The sequence below is a fragment of the Cupressus sempervirens genome, chromosome 7 (assembly GCF_028749045.1).
Source record: "Cupressus sempervirens isolate cs-2001-9-10 chromosome 7, ASM2874904v1, whole genome shotgun sequence".
Lineage (NCBI taxonomy): Eukaryota > Viridiplantae > Streptophyta > Pinopsida > Cupressales > Cupressaceae > Cupressus > Cupressus sempervirens.
The window spans coordinates 814,095,911-814,120,481 of record NC_143124.1 but is presented as its reverse complement, the minus strand read 5'-3'; positions in this window follow the sequence as shown (position 1 = coordinate 814,120,481).

The following is a 24,571-nucleotide window of genomic DNA, read 5'->3' as shown; positions in this document are numbered from 1 at the left end:
AAAAAGGTGTCTAAAACTAAAACACCTGTGAGGAAAAGTAAGTGAATCTCTAAAGGTTTTGTTCCCAAAGAAAATCTTGCTGATGAAGTTACTCAAGCATATGTGTCTAAAATTAGTGAAGAAATCTCTGAACATGATAAGTTGGAAGAATTGGGAAAGGTTCTAAAAATGTGCCACAGGATCATGGTTAGTATCAGGAAGATGTTGTTCGCATTAGGGATGACAATAGTGACAATGATTCTAATCATGGTAACTTCATTTTTTGAAGGAAGGGAACAAGTCCTCAAATTGAGTATGAGTCGAATAATGATACTTTTTTTTTCTCGTAATGAATAAGAAAATCCTTTAAATGATGATCCATAGAATCTTGATGAATAGTTTCTCATAGTTAATGTAAAAATTGGTGAACAAGTTGTGGATAAAGTCATGACTAATGAAGGTTTGGAAACCTTAATGTAGGCTAAACAAAAAATGGAAGAAGTGATGCAGAGCCTCACCTTGGAAAACTTGGGAGGAAATCAATCACTCAACTAAATTACATCAAGGGGCACATGCACCTTCAGGAATGATTAAAAATTGCTTTAGATTGTTAAACAATCAACTTTCTTAATATTAACAAAAGTGCAGATATGCGACATGAACTTATTTGACTTCCTATAGCAATATAGACTTTCCTGCACTAATTAACTCATATTAGTTTTGTAGATCTACAATAACATGGTTCTATCCAAAAATGACAGGAAGATGAAAACTATCTATAGCAAATCTGTTATTACTTATCAACATATTTCATATTCGACTCCAAATCATATGAATTCCAATATGAGCAACTCTAAACCAAATACCAATAAATATAGATCAATACATATTCTGAAATATTTTCATACATGATTGAATCACTCAAAGATTAAACCTTTATCCATTACAAGGACAACACCAAGAAATAGAAGAAAAAAGTTATGAAACCCAACTATGAAAATCTTTATTGAAAACTAAACAAACTACATAAAAGAAATGGTTGTCTACAACCAAAGAAAGCTTATACGACTACATTTTTAACTATTCTTTTGTTGTCCTCCTTTTTGAAAACTCTAGCCCATTATATATTGTTCATGGGTAGTTACAAATGAATGACTCTTCATATTCCATTAGTTACAATGACAAGTGGGAATCATCTAGATCTTATAATAAAAAAAGTCATTTTAATATGATGTCATACTTCATGTTGCTGTCAGACTTCCTATCACAAAACTTCTACATTTTTCTCATATTTCAGGTTGCCTTCCTGTCGCCACCAGACTTCCTATCACAATAAAATTTTGCATTAGTAATATTGCATGCTCTCTTCTTGTCACCACTAGACTTCCTATTGCAGATGTGCTCCTACACCAAGAAGAACCCCTGCTGCAACAACCAAAAAATGGTAACCCAAAGATATCTATAGTCTTATGGAAAATGGATTTTCTTGCCAATCCTCAAATAGAGGAGCCTAAAAATGATGAAATGCACATGATGATGGTTCTGAGTGGGTAGATATTAATAATGAGAGACCTTTCCACACTATTAGCAACAACAATTTTTACCAGAAAAGGCTATGTGGAAGGAAGAAAAGAAGAAAATGCAGCAAATTATTAGTAATCAATAGAGAGAATTGTTGGATCAAGAGGATGAGATAATGGTTTTAGAAGATAAGGTCACCCATTTGACTACATTAGTGCCTAAACTTCTTTAATGTAGGCCGCTAGCACAAGTTTATGCTCTGTTTCCTAAAGAATAGATGTTGAATTATAGAATGACTTAGATTATTCAGGGCCTTAACTCCTCTTTAAGTACTCCTCATTAATTCTACTATGCATTCCAACAATATCCTGTAGCCATTGAAAATTTGATGTGTGAATTGTACATGAATAATCTAGTTGTTCCAGATGAAAGGGAATAAAATCCATTAATGTATGTAGGGGATATTCAACTCAGAGCATTTATGTCTTGGGTTCAAAATGAGATCACTAGAGAAAATCAGGCCAGACCATACTGAGAAGTGAAGGACTTGGAACCATTATATCTAAGGCTTGAGGTAAAAGACCCACAAACATATTATTATGATTTATTGAAGATAGTAATTAGTAATAAAGGGGAGGAGCACATTAAACCTCTTAAGAAGGTTGCTTAAGAATAATTTAAGGATTTTTTCAAAAAAGAGAAGAAGGAGGTATAAAGATCAATAATTCAAAGATGGATAAGACTTCCTCATGATTTGCAAGTCTGAGAACCACATTCTCTCCAAAACTTCATTATGGCTGGCTAACAAGCCCCATGGTATGTAATGTTGGGACAAACGAGAGGAAGCTTCAGGATTCCACTATGATTTCATCCAACTTTAATTATGCATCCACTATTGGGAATCAATGAAGATGTGAATGAGCATGACATGATCATTGAGGTACATATTTGGGAGAAGTTAGAAGAGTCTAAAGTTTATTATTGGAGTTGACAAAAAGGAGGATCAAGAGCCAATATTGCAGAGGATTTCAAGCTGAAGGCTAGATTAGAAACTACATACTTGTTGGAGGACCAACAAACCCTTAAGTTGGGGGGAATGATGGGCTTAGGAAATGACACAGGATTATAGGTTTTTATGGTTATTAAAGGGGTTTCTCCTTTAAATTTTGAAGACTTTTTATCATGATATTTTGTATAGACCTATAATTAATTTTATTTTCTATGGTTTCTTGGCATTATATAGTTTCATGAACATACTGCTATGGTTAAGACTTATATGAGATAACTGGGATTATATATGTATCTTTATAGATAAGAATGGTTTTTCCTTTCTTACTTGTAATGGGTAGGTTCCTATAGCCAAAGTATTGTGAGAAAGGATTGGTCTATATGTGCATGAAATGCTTATTATGAATTATTGGAATGAATATGTGCTTTAGTATATTGCATGTGTACTAATATTTTGTAGGAACAAGTCAAAGGAAGTAGTGTGCGCAAAGGAAATAATTACAAGGTTATGTAGCCATTGTGTATTAATGATGCAACTGAAGATTAGGTCCTCATAACTAATAACCATCGCACAAATCCAAAAGTTGTTATGTGTTATATTTTTTGGAAGACTTGTTCAACTAAGATTTGTGTCATGATGAAGTAATTTATTGTGTTGTTGTATCCTCATTTGTTGAGGCTGGATCTTAGGGAGTTATTTTTTGTAGTTGCTTTAAATAAAGTTGTTGAATCAAGCCTTGGATATGGTTAAGAATAGGAGATTGTAATTTTAATAGCATTTCAGATATACACTATCATTTTCTAGTTTGTGTTGTTTATATGGTCTGATATCAATAAAGTTACTGTTATTGTGTTTTAAGTATTTGAGCTTGAATTTATAATCGTTCACTCATCCAAGGGGGCCCACTTGGTGAGAAAACTTGGTAGAATTAGCTTTCATTGTTTTAGGATTAAGTAAGAACTATGTTGCTCCTACAACCACTAGTAACAGAACCATTAGTTGTTCGTGTAGCAAAGGAAAATAGTTTAGAATCTTATTTGTATTTCCATTTCTGTCACTTAGAATAAGGTTGTTTACACTTGCATATAGATTTAGTATTTGTGTTCTTGATTCTATAGGTTAGAAATGAAAAATTAAAGAGGTTTAAAGCATATACTTTGCAAACATTATTTCAAGTTGATGTCCTTGGTCGATAAAGTAAATAGGTTTAATGAAGAGTTTTAGATTCTATCTTGGATGTCCAATTCATGAGCATAAGCTCTAGTTTCCAGTCCAATCAATTAACCAAGCATAAACATTTATTTGTCAACTTCTTGTGCAATAATATATCTCTGTGTATTAATAGCATTCATTTAGCCAAAGAAAGTGTGTGTGTGTATTTTGGAATAGACTCGTATGGGAGCATGTGTCTTGTATGTATCTACTCTTCGATATATATGAATAAATGATTAATAATGGTGATGAACAAGAAGAGTACCACCCTCCATCTAAGAATAATTGAGAGGGGAGAAAATTGAAAAAGGAAAAGATACCACATTGGGATACCTTCATTTACCTCGTACCTCTACAATTAAAGAAATCAAGAATTTCCTAGTGACAAAAAAAACAAATACAATCAATACCATCACTAGTACAACTAGAACTAATAATGGTAAGGTCTCAAGGGAAATTTTCTAGCATTTCACCAATCTAGAATGTGTAGTTGGGTATATCTTCTATACTTCCAATACAAAAGAACTACTCAATGAATAAGTGCAAAATTTTGAGAAATTATAGGAGGTAGGTGAATTGAGAGAACCATTACATATTCATCCTAAGATTCCTCACTTCCCTTGCAAGGATATTTTCCTCCATAAATGATAACACAAGGGAACATGCTACAAAAGAGTTTTAAAAGAAGTAAATGGAGTACACAAATAAGTGAAATACCACACATTCAAAGTTGGAGAAGAACATTAATAAATTGGGAGATAATATAGACAAATTAGGGGTGCTTTACCAATTTTGTCTATAGTGACCTAAAACATTAAAAGGTTTAGGATACCAAGTGATTAATTTGAGGATCAGATGGTGCAAGTAACACCCTCATATAATCCTCTTTATGAAATAAATGACACAATAAGGGTTCAAATGAGAAATCTTTGTGACTAATTACAATTCCATATCCAAAGGGATCATGTAAAAAAGTAGATCAAACAAATAGAAAGATGGTTAAAAATCATATGGTGTACTTGACATGGTTACTAGAAGAGGTCAAAATAGCTACTTAAAATTTGAATGCCTAGCACTCTCAATGAGGTAGAAACAATACTAATATAGATCTAGGAATACAAATCTGTGCTTCAACAAGAAATAACATAGTGGAACAAATCACTAAATCAAATCAATATGAAATATTAAGCTCTCTTGCCCAACTAAGCATCATGTCTTCATGCAAGATATCACTTTTGAAGAGGGGGGATTTAGAAGACCTCAAGGGCTTAGATCTAGAAGTGAACTCATATTTAAAACTACTACGAAGGACTTATGGAGCAAGGAGTCATTGGATATCCTAAGGATCCATGTGCAAAACCATTTATGTAATGAATGGGAATTATTTGCAATAGATATATATGAGAGATAAGATAGAAATAGATAAGAGAATAAGAATTACCCTTTTGTATGATGTTATAATATAATACTTGTATTTATGAGGGTTTTTGTTTATGTGTGTTATGGATGAATGAATTTTTTTTTATGTTTATAGAATAGTACATGTGTTACTTGTTCACTTAATCTTTTTATTGTAAATGTTTATTTATCTAAATGTTATACTCTATCATAGAAATAGACCACATCAAACATTTTGGGGTACATATCACACAACCTTAATTTTCTTGCAAAAATTAGCCTTATAGAAAATTTTGTGGGTTTATTATTATAATAAAGTATACCTACTCATAGAGGTTGCATAGAAATATTTCATCAATTTTTGGTAGTGTGATTATTTATAGATTTATTTTGTAATATAAATGGCCCTTTTTATGTGATTATTTTAACAAAAATTTACATAGGTGTCACTAGTTGTTTAATTTTGAATGTGTTTTATTTGTCTATTGATTTTTTTGGTTTCTCGCAATAATATCATTTTTTTAATGTAATCACTAGATGAGGGTTAAAATTCCATATGGAAAATTCCAAAAGAAAAAATAGAAAAATAAGAAACAAACACTACATTAACTCTGTACAATATGAAATGTAGATCACATAAAAGGATACTTTTGTTAGAGTAAATAATTAATTATTAATTATTTATTCTATCACTTAAGCTTACTTAGGTAAATGCATTTATTTAATATTTAGTATTTAATGCATGTAGTGGTTAGTTGTTGACAACACGGGAGTTTGTTCCCTTCTAGCATGTTCCACCTTTTGTGGATATGTGTTGAGTTGTCATCCTTATCTTCTACCACCTTCTAGCTTGTTCTACAAGCTTCCTTGAGGTCTTTATAAGTGACCTCTCTCTCATTGTATAACATCACATAAAGCATTGTGCATATTGTAAATACATTTTCTTCTTGTGTTTGCACATATTGTCTCTCATGTCTGTTTAGGGTTTTTTCCTTGCTCCTCACTCTTCCTTCCTTGGCTTCTCTTTGACAGGTTCTCGCATGTAGGTGATCTTGGGCGTCTTTGGAGTTGGCTTTCATCAACTCCAATATGGTATCAGAGCCTTCCTGTTGCTGCTTGGTTGAAGAATTTTGAAGCCGTGATTTGAAGTTACAAACCCTAGTTTGTTTATGCATTTTTTCTTCAAATCAGGGGATCAGAAAATTTTTTGGAGCACATTGGGCCCAAACAGACATCACCATTGGATCTGGAAGGCCATTTGCAGTCAGGATTCATATAAAGCTTTTTGATTTTGGACATAGCGCATTTTTGGAGAATTTTTGAAGCCTCCAGGTCACTGTCGTACGGACTGTACGGACGCAGGGTCGAAAAAAAAAAAATTTAAAAAAACTCATGCCGTCGGGCGGCCACCTGCGCTTTGCCCATCAGCCACCACAGCCGGCTGAGCCACCGCTAGGAAGCCCCGGCTCAGCCACTGCTAGCTCGCCGCCCAGTCCCCACTTCTTCAACAGCGCTGCCTGGTTACTCCACCTCCGTCGGTGTTCTTGACTGGCGCGACACCTTTTCTGCACCCAGTCACCACTCTGCAAGGTTAGCGATAACTCACAGCACCGTGTCAGCCTCTATTGCACAGTCAGCCGCACAGTGGGTCCTCCGCGTGGATTCTGAGCCACTCACCACGTAACATGTGGTAGGTTTGGCACGTGGCCCCTGCCATGTGGCATCCACATGGTACTACCACGTGGCCTCTTTTTTGCAGCGACGGCCATGTGGTCGTCAAATTTTTTTTAGTATACTACTAATGTCAACATGATGTCATCAACTTGCTTGTGCATCTCCTTCAGGTTTTGTTAGGACCTACTTGTATTTTTTGGCCATAACTTGAGCATACGGAGGTATTTCTCTGATCTGAAAGAAGCGTCAAAAAGCTGGTTTTGAGATGAAGATTTTGGTATAGGTATTTTTAGGTTTTGATTCTTTTTTATTGCCCATTTTGTCTGTCAAAGTCTAAAGTTCTATTTTTGACTCCGACATCCATATCTTTTGCGTCCCATGCCTATTTTTTGAAAACTTTATATTTTTGGAAAGCTGGTTCTGTCACCTTTTCAGAAATGTGGTCTTTTATCTAAATTTTTGGCCCATGCTCTTTCTATCATATTTTTGGCATTTTTTCTATATGGTGGATATCTTGAGTGTTTTAGGCATGAGGATCGTTTTCCTGGCATGGTTTCTCTTATTTTTAGTAGTACTTAGTTTTATTGCAGCTCTTTTTTAGTTTTGATCATTGTAGCTATCATTTTGAAGCACATTTTTGTATCACACTGAGATAAAGTGCCACTTTTGCATTCCGAGGGTCATGAACGTTGTTTTGAGTCAGTTGTACTTGCACTATTTTTATAAAGCGCCATGGGGGGGATAGTTGTTTTCTATTTTAGGCCTCAAGTGAGTGTCCCTTCTACGATATTAGCCCCATGCAGAGTCAGTTTGATCGTGTCTTTATAGGTGTCTATACCTCTTTCCCTCTCTCGTCGGTCTTGGTTCGTTTGCAGGAGACTTTGGCCCACCTTCTCAGTTGCCTGTCATCACACCCCGTCTGCATTAAGGGGGGGTTATGCTATTGTTCTAATGCATATGTGGTTCGATGGTTTGATAGTGTGAACTACGTATTCAGTGGTTGATCCTATATACAAGGAAATTGCAGTGGTTGGCTACCTGTGCATTTTGGTGAGATGGATCATCTACCATACAGAAATGCTTGGTTTGTGCCTTCTTCTTCCATGGATGTTCTTCTGATCAGCAGTTTGACAGATTTATGGCTCTTCATGCTTCAGTGATGCTCTTCATGATCACTCATTGTTCCTATTTTAGGGGACATTCCCCTAGTTAGAGACTTCTTCAGTTCTTCACTAGGTTACCTCTTTTTGGGGGAGGGTTTTTCCCACGTAGTTTTCTCTCTTTCCCTGTTTTACAGAGGTTGCATTTTATTGCATTGTACTTGGGTACCTAAAATGGCCTCGTTGCCGAGACCCATTATGTATTTCATCTTAGTTTTGTGAGCTTAAGGCATTTCCCTAAGTTGCACTTAAGGGGGGCTGTTAGAGTAAATAATTAATTATTTATTATTTATTCTATTACTTAAGCTTACTTAGGTAAATGCATTTATTTAATATTTAGTATTTAATGCATGTAGTGGTTAGTTGTTGACAACATGAGAGTTTGTTCGCTTCTAGCATGTTCCACCTTTTGTGGATATGTGCTGAGTTGTCATCCTTATCTTCTACCACCTTCTAGCTTGTTCTACAAGCTTCCTTGAGGTCTTTATAAGCGACCTCTCTCTCATTGTATAACATCACATAAAGCATTGTGTATATTGTAAATACATTTTCTTCTTGTGTTTTCACATATTATCTTTCATGTCCATTTAGGGTTTTTCCCTTGCTCCTCGCTCTTCCTTCCTTGGCTTCTCTTTGACAGGTTCTCGCATGTAGGTAATCTTGGGCGTCTTCGGAGTTGGCTTTCATCAATTCCAACAACTTTCCCCAACATATAGCACATTGGAAAATAAAATCACCTCAAGAAAAAATATGATAGACACCACATAATAAGAAGGATGCCAATGCAATGTTAGTATCTTGAAGGGTTTTTATTCCAAGTTTGTTTCTTAGAACTAAGAAGGAGAGGGATGATATTCATATGCAAGAGACCAAAGAAAAATAGATCTAATCTAATCCGATCACAAATAAAATGTAAAAGGGAATGGAGGAATTTGAATGTACTTGGAAATGAAATAGGAGAAGTTAGTTTTCATATCTTAATTCTTGACTATTGGAATCTCATAACAACTTCTAACTTTAGATCTTAGACATGGGAGTTATAATTTGAGTCTGCCAAATTTGAGCCAAAAATGCAAGGTATAAGGTGAAAATCATTTTATACTAGGTGATTTTGGCTAAATGTTTCTAAGGACTTCCAATTAGGTTTGATCTTCCTTATTCTTGTTTAGTGGCTATATAACTTGTTCCTATGCATGAAAAAAATGGGAAAGACTGTTGGCTAAAGGGGGTTGCTTTAGTCAAACACCTATTTAGGAATAAAACTTTTTAAAAAGGAAATTGCATAAGGAAAGATGAAATAGAAACAATATTTTAATTGTAAATTACCTTATACCTTGATGTTACTATTCTTTTTGCATGTGATCATAAATATTGATGCAATAGCTTGATGTAAAAGGAAACAAGGAATATATGCCTTGAATTATGGATGGTGTAGTTTTCCAGCAATGCTTGATGACAAAGGATGAATAATGCTTTGAAGGATTGAAGACTTTGATGGTCAATTGTTGAAATAATCTTGAACTCTAATTGCTTGATTGATCATGAATTCTTGAAAATGGAATACTAGATGTTCACATTTGATAATGGATACCAAAATGAGGAGACATGGGGATTTATTTACTCAATCCATCATTTCAAGGGTTACAACTCAGGCAGAATGAACACACAAGAAAATTTCCTACAAAAACCAAACATAGGGCCCCAAGCCAAATTTGGACCTAAATGATTGGGGGCATAATTCTATTGGCATTCTATACCTAGGAGAATAAGCCAAGTTTTGGCCTATGGGACCTAGACACTCAACAAGTGTAGGATTTCAAGGTACAACTCAATACAAGGTTAGAATAAGTCACAAATACCATAAATAGGTATATAGGGACTAAGTGATGAGGTGAACTATTTGATTAGAGTAACAATAGAGGAGTGTGCATATAAATATGGGCTAACATGAAATTTTGAAGAAATTGAATCCATATAGGGCTTATAATATTAATTTATAGCTGCAATAGGTGTTAGGAGAGTTTGAATCAATATGGGGACCCATACATGCTAAAATGGGGCTAAAAATGAATACCTTCTTAGGGGCACTAAAATGGGGCTAAAAATGAATACCTTCTAAGGGGCAATTAATTTTTAGGATGGTATAAACCATTGATGAGAGGTGCTAACATATTACATGTATCTATATTTTCTACATTTTTTTAGGTTCTAAAAGTCAGTTGTTGTTTTGGTTTTGATGGCAGCATTTCATTCCTTTTCACCACCATCCATTCTTTCTTAATTTCGGAGGAAAGATGTGATTGTTAGATGATTTATTTAATAAAATTTCTACCACTATTATTGGTTACAATAAGAGTTTATGTATATGAGGTGGTCTAATTGCCTCCATATTGTGGGTTATAAAAGTGGAGAAGCATCAAAGGGTACATTACAAGGTGATTTTTTTAGTGAAAATTCATGAGAGTCCTTATTTATAGCCACTATAGAAGGGGGACATGAGGAATTTATCTTTATCTAGAACATAGTTGAAGCAATATATATAGCCCTCTAAGATGGAGAGATGGTGTAATTTTGGGATATAATGATGGCCCACTACATGAGCCAATAGTTAGGGAATGAATTATCCTTCCCAATATAAAGTTGTAATATGTATTGTGAGGCACTATGACTTGTAAAAAAAAAAAATTCTACACCTAGAAGGAGTTATTTTATAGTCTATAAGTTGACACCAACTCTTGCTTCCAACCTTTTGTAAGATCACAGCTACAAGACCATGTGATATATCTATTTCGGCACATAAGAAAACATGGTTGAGCTCTCATGATTAAAAGATTACTTTAAAATGTTTTGATATCTTCCCATGTCATTGTCTATTGCTTTTGGATAATAAATTCCCCAAAATCATAAAATGAGATAAGGAAATCTTACTTAGAAAAATGAAGAATAGAAGGTCTCATTTAATGGGTCGAAAGAAGGAAGCCATTGCTCTAAATATTAGAAATCCTTTTGAAAGCACCACTATCTTGCATTAAGTACTAATAATTTATCCTTTAGTGATTCAATTCTAGGATGACAAAACATCTAGCATATAAATAAATATTGTTTTTATTCTCCATATATTATTTCCAATTGGTTCATATTAATACATGCAGATCATATAACATAGGTCAAACCATCATGAATTTTCATATCATAGCATGGTCCTACAAATTATCTTCTTTATCGCAAGAAAGTTTATTTAATTATACCTGGGGCATTAAGATCAATTGACACATGGAAAATATTAAGCCATCAAAAGCATTACGGTGAGGGAAGAAGGTACAAATTACCACCCACATATGACCTAATTCACCCAAAAGAGTTGTATCCTTCTATAAACCTAGGTCATCCTCATGAAGAGCCTCCCAAAAGTTAAGTGGTGGATTATTATTACATCATCTAGAACCAAGGGTTTATTTCTAGGATAGATATCCACATTAGATCCCTTAGGAATAACCCCATTGCATTATAAAACCAAAATAACCAAACTAGAATCAATAGCCAAACTCTGCATATAAGGTGCTTGAACAAAAGATACATTATTAGTATTAAAAGAAAACATGTTGCATGGGGAAACACTCCCTCCATTATGAGAAGTCCTTAAATCTATTACCTCCAATATGAATACTAACTAAAAATGTATTCACGATTATTAAAACCTCTTAAGAAAAAGTGTTGACATGATAGGAAGTAACTGCATGAAGTTTGAACCTTGTTTGTTGGTTCTATAAGAAAAAAGCCCCATATATTTCACCAAGAGACCTTCAAAGAGTAATATTAGATTTGGAGTGCTCTCTCTCTCTCTCTCTCTCTCTCTCTCTCTCTCTCTCTATATATATATATATATATATATATATATTCCTCTAGTGTGTTATTTTTAACCTTTTTAAGTTTATTTACTAGGTTTCTTTCTTGTTTAGGTTCCCTCTTTATTTTTATTAAGTTTTCATTTATTTTCCTGTCTCACTCTGCATAGTTTTTGTGTGTTCTCTTCCCCTTTCTTCTTATAGCCTTTCAGTGAGGTTGGCCATGTTAGAGTAATTAGATATTTTCTAATTAACTCTATTCTTCTTAAGCTAAACTTTAGGCATTTAATAATTACTTATTATTATGCAACCTTTGTTAGACATTTTTTAGGGTTTCGATCTCCTTTATAAAGATGGTCTCTCATTGTAAACATTCATTGAGATTAATTCACTTTTGATTATAGCAATTTATCTTTTTGCTCATCAAGAATGTCTCATTTATGGATCTAGCAATTTTAGCCTCCATATTCTTTGCTTATCTCTTTCTCTATGACATGTGTTTGCATGCAGGTGATTCTTGGGAGTTGTGGGGTTGATCTTTCATCAACTTCAACATGGTATTAGAGCTTCTTGATCTACAAATTATTGAAGATTTGGTTTTAGATGATTCCATTGATTCTAGAGATATAGATACAGAGGTTGGTCTTCTCATTACTTCTCATTTGGGAGCTCATGACTTCTTTTCCTTTTCCAACTTCACCTTCTTCTTCTTCACTTCAGTTTTGGCAAGGGTTGTCTCAGCTAGTGGAGAGACTTTGGTAGTTACGGTATCAACTTCTTCCAATGGATTCACCTGAGCATAGTTCATTGAATTTTTTGTGCTAACTCCATGCTCCACCTGGGACTACCATGTGGTCCTCTAAATTCAACTCCTTGGCCCATGCCAAGTCACCTTGTAGTTCCAGATTTTTCAAACCATTTTTTTGGAAAAAGCACAATTTTATGACGGTGACTTTTAGGTGGGAAGTTTTTTTACTGAAGCATTTTTTTTTGCTGAAGTGTTGTAGCTTCTCCCTCCATGCCTACTACCATGTGGCCACCTTTAATGCCACAAGGTATTGTGGATTGCCATGCCTTTTTTGGCATTTGACATGTGTTTATTATCTCTCCTCTATTGGTGGGTTTGGATTTTTTTAAACACACATGCTTGGCATTGGCCACTAGATTTTTCTTCTGGGACTGACTCTTTTACCAGTGATAGATTTTTCATCTCTCTCTTGTTTCTAGTTGTCGGATTTTTTTTTTGATAGGGATCATTTTTCAAACTTTTTTTTGCCTCACCAATCATTTACCCATCAAATTTGGGCTTGTTACTTGCTGACATCAGTGCTACATCAACATTGCATCAACATTCTTGTCACCTCCTCAGGCTCTGCTTGGACCTACCTTCTTATTTTTTCTCATATCTCAAGCATACAGAATCCATTTTCTAAAAATGAGATATCTTCAAAAAGTTGGTTCTAAGGTTGTCATAGCAATATAGGTTATTTTTAGTTTTGATGCTTTTTTTATGGCTTTTTTTGTTGTCAAAGTCAAGAGTTCCTTTTTGCACTCTTGGAGACATATCTTGAGCATCTGATCTTTGATTTGGGAATTCTTTATATCATTAGAAAGGTATTTCTAAGCACTTTCTAGTGATGCTAGTTGTTTTTCCATATTTAGCTCCAGGTACATTCTATTCAGTCTTTTGCATTTTTGCATTCTGGTGGATAACTTGGTTGTCTCAAGTTTGAGGATTGATTTTGTTGCTTCAAATGACTCGTCATGACTTGTACTATCTATTGTATTAGTCTTATGTCTCTTTTGGTCTATTTAGACATCATTTTTATGCATTCTTGCAAGCACACTGAGATAAAGTGCCATATTGCATCTATATTTCTATTTTAGTTGTTTTGCCTTGTTTTGCCTTATGATTCAAGAAGTGCTAGCTGAGGAAACTCGTGTAGATTATTGTATTCTTGGGATTCACCATATCTTATGCCTTATTTTACATTCACTACCCTAACAAAGTGTCATGGGGGGTTGATGTTTTTCCTTTGTTTGTCATCTTCCTTTGTCTAGTGAGTGTCCCTTCTGTGACATTAGCCTCATGTCATGTATGAGATTGATCACCTCAGTACACACATATGTACTCTTTTGTGCATCTTGATCATGGTTCCTTGACATGCAACTCTTTTGGCACATCTTTCCATTTATCTGTCACCTCACCCTTGTCTATATATTGGGGATTCTTCTGTTGTTTCTCATGCTCCCTTAGTTCAGTTGATCAACTCTTCAAGCTTTGTTATTTCATGCCATCTATATTTTCCAGTTCAGTTGTTTGCCTTTGTGTGCCTCCTGATTCAATGCAGATTATAATCTTCTCTACTTGGTTAGGTTCTATTTTAGTGGAGGTTCTTCATATCAACAATTACTTTTGACAGAGCTTTGTAGCTTCTACATGCTTCAATGGTGTTCTTCATTATCATCTATTGTTCCTATCTTTTAGGAAATTCCCTAGTTTGGAGGATTCTTCAGTCCTTCACTAGTCTTTTCAACATTATTTTCATCTCTTTTTGGAGTAGGGTTTTTTCTCATGTGGTTTTCTCTATTTCTCCTCTTTTCAAAGATTTGGTTGTGCTTGGGTACCTCATCAGGTCTTGTTTGTTGGGACCCAAATCTACTTTCAGTAGTAGTTTCTAGGTTTTTAGCTACTCCCTAAGTTTATCTTAAGGGGGGGTGTTAGAGTAATTAGATATTTTCTAATTAACTCTAGTCTTCTTAAGCTAAACTTTAGGCATATAATAATTAATTCTTTTATTAATTATTAGTATGCAACCTAGGTTGGACCTTTTTTAGGGTTTTGATCTCCTTTATAAGGATGATTTCTCATTGTAAACATTCATTGAGATTAATTCACTTTTGATTATAGCAATTTATCTTTTTGCTCATCAAGAATGTCTCATCTATGGATTTGGCAATTTCAACCTCCATAGCCTTTTGCTTCTCTCTTTCTTTGTGAGAAGTGTTTGCATGCAAGTGATTCTTGGGACGTGTGAGGTTGATCTTTCATCAACTTCAACATACTTCTTTTCCACTTCAACTCTTGCACTCTTACATCCTCATGATGGATCACATAATGTGATTTGAAACATTGTTGATAAAAAATACACACAATCGAATCCAAAAATGAACTTCATTTTTTTATAATCTATATCATTTTAGTATAAGGGAAAAAGGCTAGATTTTATGAGTCCTTGGTTTTCTGCTCATTGATCTAGAGTTTGACATTTTTTAATATAATTTCTTTTTAAAAAATCTAATATATTATTAAATTTTAATAATCTATTTTATATATAATTTAATTTAATTAATCATTTTTTAATTAATATTAAATTTAATTAATTATTATAAATAAAATATTTTATATTTTATGTTCTTATATTTTAGTTTTAATTTTTTTAATTCAAAAAGTAACAATTGGACATTTTATTAATTAGCCAATAAGGCTTTTACTTGGGCAAAGCCCGCTTTGATTATCACATCATCACAAAGACTAGTCTAGTCGAGGAGCTTCTACTATCGATGGACCAAAAATGCTAGTGACCTACCATAGAGCAGTCTATCTGGTCCGCGACCTGATTGGCTCTCACCCATGCAAACTATTGGAGCAGCATGCCACCTATTAGCCTGTTTTGGTCTACCTCTTCCATAGTGATGCTTCTACGAATCATTGCCTTGTACTCATATATAAAGGAATATGTGGGGTGTATATTTACCACACCCACATTTACAGAAGAGGGAAGATCTCCTAACAAAGATATTTTGAATTGTTTTAGAGTCATTATCTTTCCAGTTTGTTCTTTCTGAATCTGATATTTTTATGCTTCACAATGAACGAATCAAAAGAAGCTAAACGGAGATAGCCTTTAATTTCAAATTTAGACCTACTTTTCTCACATCCTAGGAATTAATTTTTTGGCACACATTGATTGGAATGCCTACGAATTGAAGACAGTAGAAAAAAAACCAAAATAATTTAGGGCTTTTGGAATGTGCATATGTTGGCTTCAATAAGGATCAGATGCCTAAAGATGCCTAGAGACAAGTTTATTGGAAACTTTGAAGTCATATGAGATACATAATTTGAAGCTTGCCTTCTTTAGAGACAAGACCAATGGAAGGGCATACCTGATGGAAACCTTGGGAATATCTTCTAAATCTTATTGCTTAAAAAATCTTCAGGGAACTATGATTTAGAGGGAAGAAATTGTCAATTGGGTTAATGTCATTTGTTTCCTCTGGATTTACTTTTGTTTCTAAGGTTTTATTCATATCTGTTGATATTTGGTCAATTTGTGAGCTATTACTTGCAGTTTCATCCTGTGTGCACTTGACAATTGTTTTAAATATGTTAGAGCTATTGACAACTTACAAGAAAAACTTTATAGGAATGGATGCCATGCTAACATGTTGTTGGGTTCATGTTGGAAGAGATGTTTAGAAAAAGCATGGAACCTCCAAAGGAAACAAAAAGATTGCACCTGACTTGGTTAGATAAAATTGATAAAGGAATACGTGTTTACAAATTGGATTTGCATTTCTTGTTGCATCTTCCATACAATCACACAAACCCAATTTTATTTTTAATAAGATAACTAAAGTTTAAATTTTACCTAGAAATCAAATCAATGGTGAGGGAAAACATAATGCCCATGTGAAGGAATTGCAACATGGAGACACAAGTGAAATCAAGAATTATGCATGGAGAAACTGCTCTCTCCATTGGGCTATTGTTATCAATTTTGTTATGATTTTTCAGTTTGCAAACATTTGGTTTTTTTCTCCATTTTGAGTTCAAAGAGTTTTTGTACCCAATACTAATATGTCGTAGATGTAGTGTTCTTTTAGACACAATACACATGTTTCAAACTGTCTTACCCGCATTTGTACTAGAATAACAAGTGGTTGAATCTTAGAAAACCACCTAATGTTGCTTCCCACCTATAATTTCGTTTATTTTTAATGATTTTTTTTTAAATTTGTATTTTACATTCAAATATTATTATTATTTTGCATGCAATGTCCAAAAGTATATGAAAACAAAGATTTCATTTAGTATTCCTATTAATCATGCTCATATTTGGAAGAAATTGTCATGATTATTTTATGGGTCATGGGCCCACATTTTCATTCATTTGAATTTTATGTGGACATTTGTTCAAACTTGTTCTTTATTAAGTTGATGGTCTAATTTATTAGGAAAATCAGATCAATTGTCATCAAGAAAATGCAAACTTCAGCATGGAGCCTTGCAAGCATAGAATATGATTTATGATTACGAGTCTTTCTTACCTTTTTTGTGATTTTTCACTATTTGAACAGGTCTGGTTGCATCATTATTTTACCAATTCTTGTGTTTGTAAAACTTTTATCCTAATATTTAATGAAAAATAGAAAGATCTATAAATAAAATACCAATGAAAGGATATATGATCAACATAAATCAAAATTCAATCTACCATAAAAAATTTAGGAATAAGTCCAATACAGTTTGGAGTATAATCATAATTGAAATTGTATAGGATTTTCAACACTTCTTCTTAGAATCATATAGACCAACTTATTTCCAATATATAGATCATAAAAAAGCCCAATAAATTTTGATATTCATGATCAATTACAATCTTGGCACATTTAATTACAAATTGTTTGTTATATTCATGACTGATTACAATCTTGGTAGATTAAAGTGTAATGAAGAAATTCTAACCTTGTAATAAACCTTGGAGACGATCTGTTGGTTTTCTTAATAAAATGCTCAATTAGGATGTTTCTGTTATGAATGAAAGAACATGTTATTCAAGCATATATCAAAATGCAACTGTCTATTAAATTCTATGATTGCAATAGTTAAAGGGATAGTAAAGCATTGTGAACCTCAAAAAGTTTTGTTTAATTCATTCATGAGAATACTATTTTCAAACTCATAAGTAATATCGACTAGAATCTTGCATTGTTTGGTACAAGTGCTAGTTAACTTAATCAGATATTTTCACCAACTAAATTGAAAAAATAAAACTAAATACTTTTTAAAAAATTACTTAATTTTAAGATATTTACATTCATTAAATGTCTACGACAAGAACTAAAGATTAAAGGCCCATGAAAAGTCTCTCTCAAAGTGGGACAAACCTACACTTTCTTGAGTCCCCTCAAAGAGTTCTCTTTTTTAAGATTTTTTTGGTTAAAATTGATTCTTATACACTTTTAGCTCCTTTGAGTTTTACAAGAAAGACTTGTTAGATATGTAATAGAAAATAAAAAGAGGACAAGGCTTGTGGTAGGCCCATGTAAAAGAGTTGAAATGTTGATATGTCACCTTACAGAATTTAGTCTATCTACTATTTGGATGTGCTTTCTAAACTAGGGAAACAAAAGCAATGGCAAATGAATCTTTTTAAAAGTGACCACCGCCATATTTGTCTACTTTGCCAAAAGTAGAGAAAGAGGAGAGAGGACCACTTTAGATTTCTAATTTGCCACATATATTTATTGATGGGTGCATTCCTTTCTTAGCAATTATTCTTAAATTTGAGGAGGAGACAATAATATTCCATTTCAAAGGTAGGTAGGTGGGTGTTGGAGTTCATGGAAATATTTTGTCAAATAATTTCTCTCTTTTATATTTTGATTTTTTTTATTTTACATCAAAAGTATATATATTAAAAGATAATTGATGATATAATAAATGAGGATTGTGATATTTTTTTTTATTATACATTGAGTAAAGTTTTTAATTTTTTTTATAAGACATGGTATAAAAGATGAGGTCTTCAAAAAATATAATATAAGAAATAAGATTGGAATCATTGTTTTTTACAACTAATCCAATACTAATATATTTCTTATAATAATAATTATTTTTACAAATGATTGTATACAAATGTACTTTAAAAGTCCATAAATTTTAATTGATACATTTCAAATTTATTAATGAAATTTTAATTATTACTTGTAATTAATAATAAAGAAATTAAATGAACAAGAAATAAACAATCATTAGAAAATAGTCCTTAATAGAAACCCTTTACCTATAGCTCATTCCATGAGTCTCAAAGAAAAATAAATATAAATTTCTACAATGTACATCATAGTCTCTATTTCATAACAAAATATAAATTCACAAATACAATTCAAGCTCATTCAATCTTAATAATCGATTAGATCTACATTGGAAAAATCAACATCCTAACTTTATTACTTTTAATATTAAATATATAAATTAATACACAATATAAAGATTCCATTATCCTAATATATAATTGATTAACTCGATCCTATGCCCTCCCGTTTGAAAGCTTTAAAAACATAGAATTTGTGTTGCTTTAATACGTAGATCCCACAATTCATGTAAACCAACCAAAATTATAGAATGTCTCGCTTTATAAGGTTTTAAACAAAGTTGTGCTTAGAATCAAGATATATATGATTAAGAACTTTTTATTTAATAAATAATTGTGTTCAAAAAGTTCAATATCTTTGTCCATCATCATTTTATTATTATTATTATATATGTATATATTTTTTAGATAAAAGGTCATGAAGCTTAGATTGTGTTTAGATTAAGAAACCATCTTAATTGAGCATGAAAGATTAGAGATGGATAAGTATTCTTGGTGTATCACCCTTATATTATTATTAAGCACTATAGTTTATAATTATTTTTTATTTTACATGATTATATAAATCTTATTTTTCAATCAATTTTAATTTTGAAGGGACATGTCCAAAAAAAAGTAGATAATAGTACTATATTAGATTTTATTATACAAAATTAATTATTTGATAATTAAACTATATTTTATATTATTATCAAAATTAATATTATAATTTTATTAACATAAATGCTTAGTTTTTTAATCATAAATTTAAAAACAAATATTTCTTATCTTTGCATTTTATATCTTTTTAAAATTTATTTCAATTATTATTATTTTTACTTTAAACAAAATTTAACTTTTAATATTTGTATATTTATTTATAGCACACAACATATAAGTATTTTAACAATTATTTTATTCATTCATGTAATGCATCTTTTCTAAATTCAAGTTGTACCGAGTTGGGATAAAACAATGTAGCGATTCCATGACTTATCTTCCCCTCCGAGTGATCAAATGTGTGGCCCCCCTTCTCTTGTCCTATGTAAACATTTTGTATACACTTTACTTTCATATTATTTTAGTTTATTCTTAAACTTTTATAATTTTACACCTCTTCAAACAATATAAGCTTTAGGCAAGAACTTTGATGCATTGCAATCTTTTGTTAAAGATATATTTTCAAATTGGAAACTCTCTTATTTTAATAAATTTGTATTTGCATTATGAATCACCTCATCTTAATGTAAGAATGATCAATATCATTTGATATTTAAGAATCACGAACTACAAATATTATGTCTTATTTTTTTGGGAAGATGGTTGAAATATATTTTTTAAGTCAAGTTTGTAATTGCCAAGTGAATAAAATTAAAATTAAAATGTTGAAGTTGATGTGTTTTTTAGAGCTATTATATATCCCTAAACTAGAATGGTGTGCATATCAATTTTATAAGCAATGATAAAAATATATATGATGAAATAGTTGATATATAAATCGTAAACTATAAGACACAATTTTTAATAATATAATATATATATATATATATATATATATATATAACATAAAAAAATATTATTAAATATTGATATTTAAATTTTATAAATTGTCTTAATAATCTAATTGTTAAACAATATTGATTCACTGTTGTTCAAAATACAAGTTTAAAATTTATCAATATAAAATACAAATCAACTAAACTTCATTTAAAGAAGCACATAATATATTATATTATATATAATATATTGAAATAAAGACTTTTGAATAACTTTATTTTGGGAACTTCTCTACAATTTTTTAGCGAACTTTTTCTGCAAGTTGGTGTTTGATTTTTTCAGCGAAGGGATGCCCGACAGTGACCCACCGGCAGATCCTGCTAGCGTCACACCAAATCTCGGCAACCAGAGCAGTGTCAAGGTTGCAATCTTCAAAAACAACATAAATTGCAAGGTGGCGAGTAATGGGGGCACTCTTAATTGCAAATCGCCAAACAAGGACCTTAACGGGTGTGATCTTTCCTTTTCCCCAAACCCTTCGATCACACTTCCATTTAATTTTTTTGCAGGCGTTGTACTGCCAAATGCAAACCCTCCTGCAATCATAAAAAATGCTCCGATTAATAATGGTAACAATGTTTCATGATCTAACAATAGTGCAGGAGGTAAGCTGAGATCCTTCCTTGAGGCAGTTGCTAAGTCTACTCTGGCGATTGTCTTTGGAGCCCATTTTACCTCACTTGCAAGTGTTGAAAACTCAACAAATGGTAAGCAATCTACAGACATTTCCTCATTTCATGTTATCTGGAACCAAGAAATGTTAGCTGAGATAATAAGGGAAAAGGAAAGATTGAGGAACATTGCCATTTTCTTTTCTGCTGTAAAAATTGACAAGGTTCCTACAAGAAAAAATTTAGATGACTGGTTTTATAATTACTAGAATCTTAAGTTAGGCTATCAAATTTCATTTTTAGACAAATACAGAAAGGTCTTTTTGTGGTTTTCTTTAATAATAATGATTCGCAAGCTATGGTTTTAAAAAAGGAATATTGGACTATAGGCAATACTACATTTAGAGATTTGGCATGGAACGCTGAAGCTACTCGAGATGAAATAGTTTCCTTATCAGCCCCCAGATGGGTTCTCATTAAGAACATACCTCCCTTTTGTGGCATTTTATTCCCTATTTGGTTGAACCTCTTGGCAGATTTATCTAAATGGATGATTTGGCTAGGTTGGTTCCCCATCTTGATGTTAGGGTTCTTATTGCCCTAAGAATAGGCCATGATTTACCCAAAGAAATTTCTATCGCTATTTACAAGGAGAAGTTTTTTTGCCCTATTGAAACCCTAGGAGGTTAAAATGCGTGTTTTTTATGTAGGAAAGAGGGGTATTTGAGAAAAGATTGTCCCATCATTAAGAATAAAGTCTCAAAAAATGCTACCCCCACTCAATTGATTCCTTCTTCCTCCGCTAAAACTAATCCTTCGCTTCCCCCTCTCACTCCATCACAATCACCTCCCTCCCTTCTATTGATTCCCTCTTTTAGCAATGCTTTTGTTACCAGTCTGGTGGATGCTGATGGTTTTCAGGAAGTGACAAAAAAGAGAAAAAATAGGTCTACCAAGAATAATGTTGCTCCAAAAATGATCCTGCCTCCTTCATTAGTTAAGTTGACAAATAAGTTCAAGAACTCTACAAAGTCCTCTACCCCCTTAGTTAATAAAATTATGTCGGAAGCCACTATGGTTTCTCCCCCTATGGTCAATACAGTTGTGCAAGAAGCCATTAAGGTTTCTCACCCCACCTTAAAGACCCCCAACCTGAAGATTCATGTCAAAAAAATTTTAGGAAATATCTGATGAATTTTTCTTTGAGGTCATACCTGCGACTTCTATTTCCAATCAGCCTATAGAGCAGGATGAGGTTTCTCATTCGCTCTCAGATAGTGAGGATATCCTCACGGAAAAGAAAAAAGGGAGACCTCTTGGCTCCAAAAATAAAAATAAGAATATTAAGAAGCATAATCAAAATATCTCTAATGATGCTTCTCCTATGGAGGATGTTGTTTCTGAAGTGTCCATCCCTAAAACTCTTTCTCAATGAATTGTATTTCATGGAATATCAGAGGACTTGAATGTCCCGATAGAAAATTTGTGGTTAAAAATTTTCTCAATTCTATTAAGAATATTGATGTTATCATGCTGCAAGAAATCAAATCCACTGGATTCAATCTTGAATCCAATCTAAACTTTATTTGGAAGGATGTTGTCAAATTTTGCACTAACCATTCTCAGGGGAGAGGAGGAGTTGTGATTTTAGTTAGCCTTAGATGGGGACCTAAAATTAAGAGCTTTGGCTTTTCTCCCTGTAACAGAGCTATTTGGTTTATTTTTAATCATAATGATATGGATTTTGGTATGTATTCTATATATGTTTCCAATGATTATAATGAAAGATCTATGTTTTAGTCTTGGCTCTACTCGCTTCCAAATATCCCTTGGATGTTTGGAGGTGAATTTAATATGATAGAAGATTAGGAGGATAATATGGGGGGTCTCCCCTTCTCCTGGAAAGATCAGGAAAGACTTGCTTGGAACAATTTTAAATTTTCTAAATCTCTATTCGACCCGTTAACGAGGAATAAAAACAAAAATCTTGGTCTCTGGTATACTTGGTGCAATTACCAGAAAGGTTAGGCTAGAATTTATTCCAAGTTGGATTGATTTTATCTTAATCATAATTTTTTCTTTCTGACCCCATATAAACTTAACAACCTTGTTCTAGTTTCTCCCACTACTCTTTTAGATCATCATCATATTTATATTTTGGTCAAGCTTGGTTGTTTTCCTTCATGTAGTAAAAGTGTTAATAATAAATTCATTCTCAATACTAGCCCGTTGGAAGATGAAGATATTCTTTCTGCTATTTCTATTATTAGACTTATTAATGAGTCACATTATCCTACCTTATCTTATATTGATAGGTGGAACATGGATATTTTTGCTGGCAGAGTCTTCTTAGAACGGTGGGCCAAAAGAAGGCCAAGGATTATAGACATAAGGAATCCTGGCTTATCAATAATTTTTACAATGCTGAGATGACCATTCAAAACAATTCTGATGACCCCTATCTATGTCATCAACTAGCTCATGCCAAGAATGCTTTGAGAAAACATCAACACCAAAAAGCTTTAGGAGCCAGAATCCATTCTAGAGCTCACTGGCTACAATTTGGTGACAGAGGTAGTAATTTTTTCTTCAATCTTATTAAACAAAAGAAGGCTAAAGAAACTATTGATAAATTTCTCATTAATAATCATATGATTTTCGATATTGAGGTTATTAAAAAAGAGTTCGCTCAATTTTATGAAGATCTTTTCACTTCTGAGGATTCTCAGGAAGCTAGGACTCTTAGAAATTAGTGTAGAAATCTTATCCCCAAAAGAATTTCGGCTAATGATGCCTCTTTTCTTGAATAGCCTATATCCTTAGATGAAATTAAAAATTCCATTAATTCACTTAACAGTGATAAAGCTCCAAGACCCAACGGGTTGCCTATGGAGTTTTATAAAGCCAACAGTAAATAGATTTGCAATGATTTACTTAACATTTACAATGAAGCTATTGATACTAGTACTTTGGGTAGGGAGATTAATTCTAGAATCATTAAACTCATCCCTAAAGAGGGAGATAAATCTCTATTAAAGAATTGGAGACCTATAACTCTTCTAAATGTTTCTTACAAGATTCTTACCAAAATCATGTCTAAAAGATTGGAAACTATTCTTCTTAAATTTGTTTGCCCTACTCAAATTGGTTTTGTTAAAGGGAGATATATCCTTGAGAACTTGAGTACTAGTTGGGAAGCCCTTAATTGGGCTAAGCACACGGATCAAAATGTTGCTATGTTTCTGTTGGATTTTGAAAAGGGTTATGATAGAATTGAATGGGATTTTATCAGTATGATGCTTGATGCTTTTGGCTTCCCCTCCTTCTTCTATGATATTGTTAATAAACTTCTTAGAGGTGCACATGCTCAAATTGATATTAATGGTTCTCTTTCAGACCCTTTTTCTTGGGTAGATCTATTAGGCAAGGTTGTCCGCTTGCCCCTGCCCTTTTTGTTATTGCC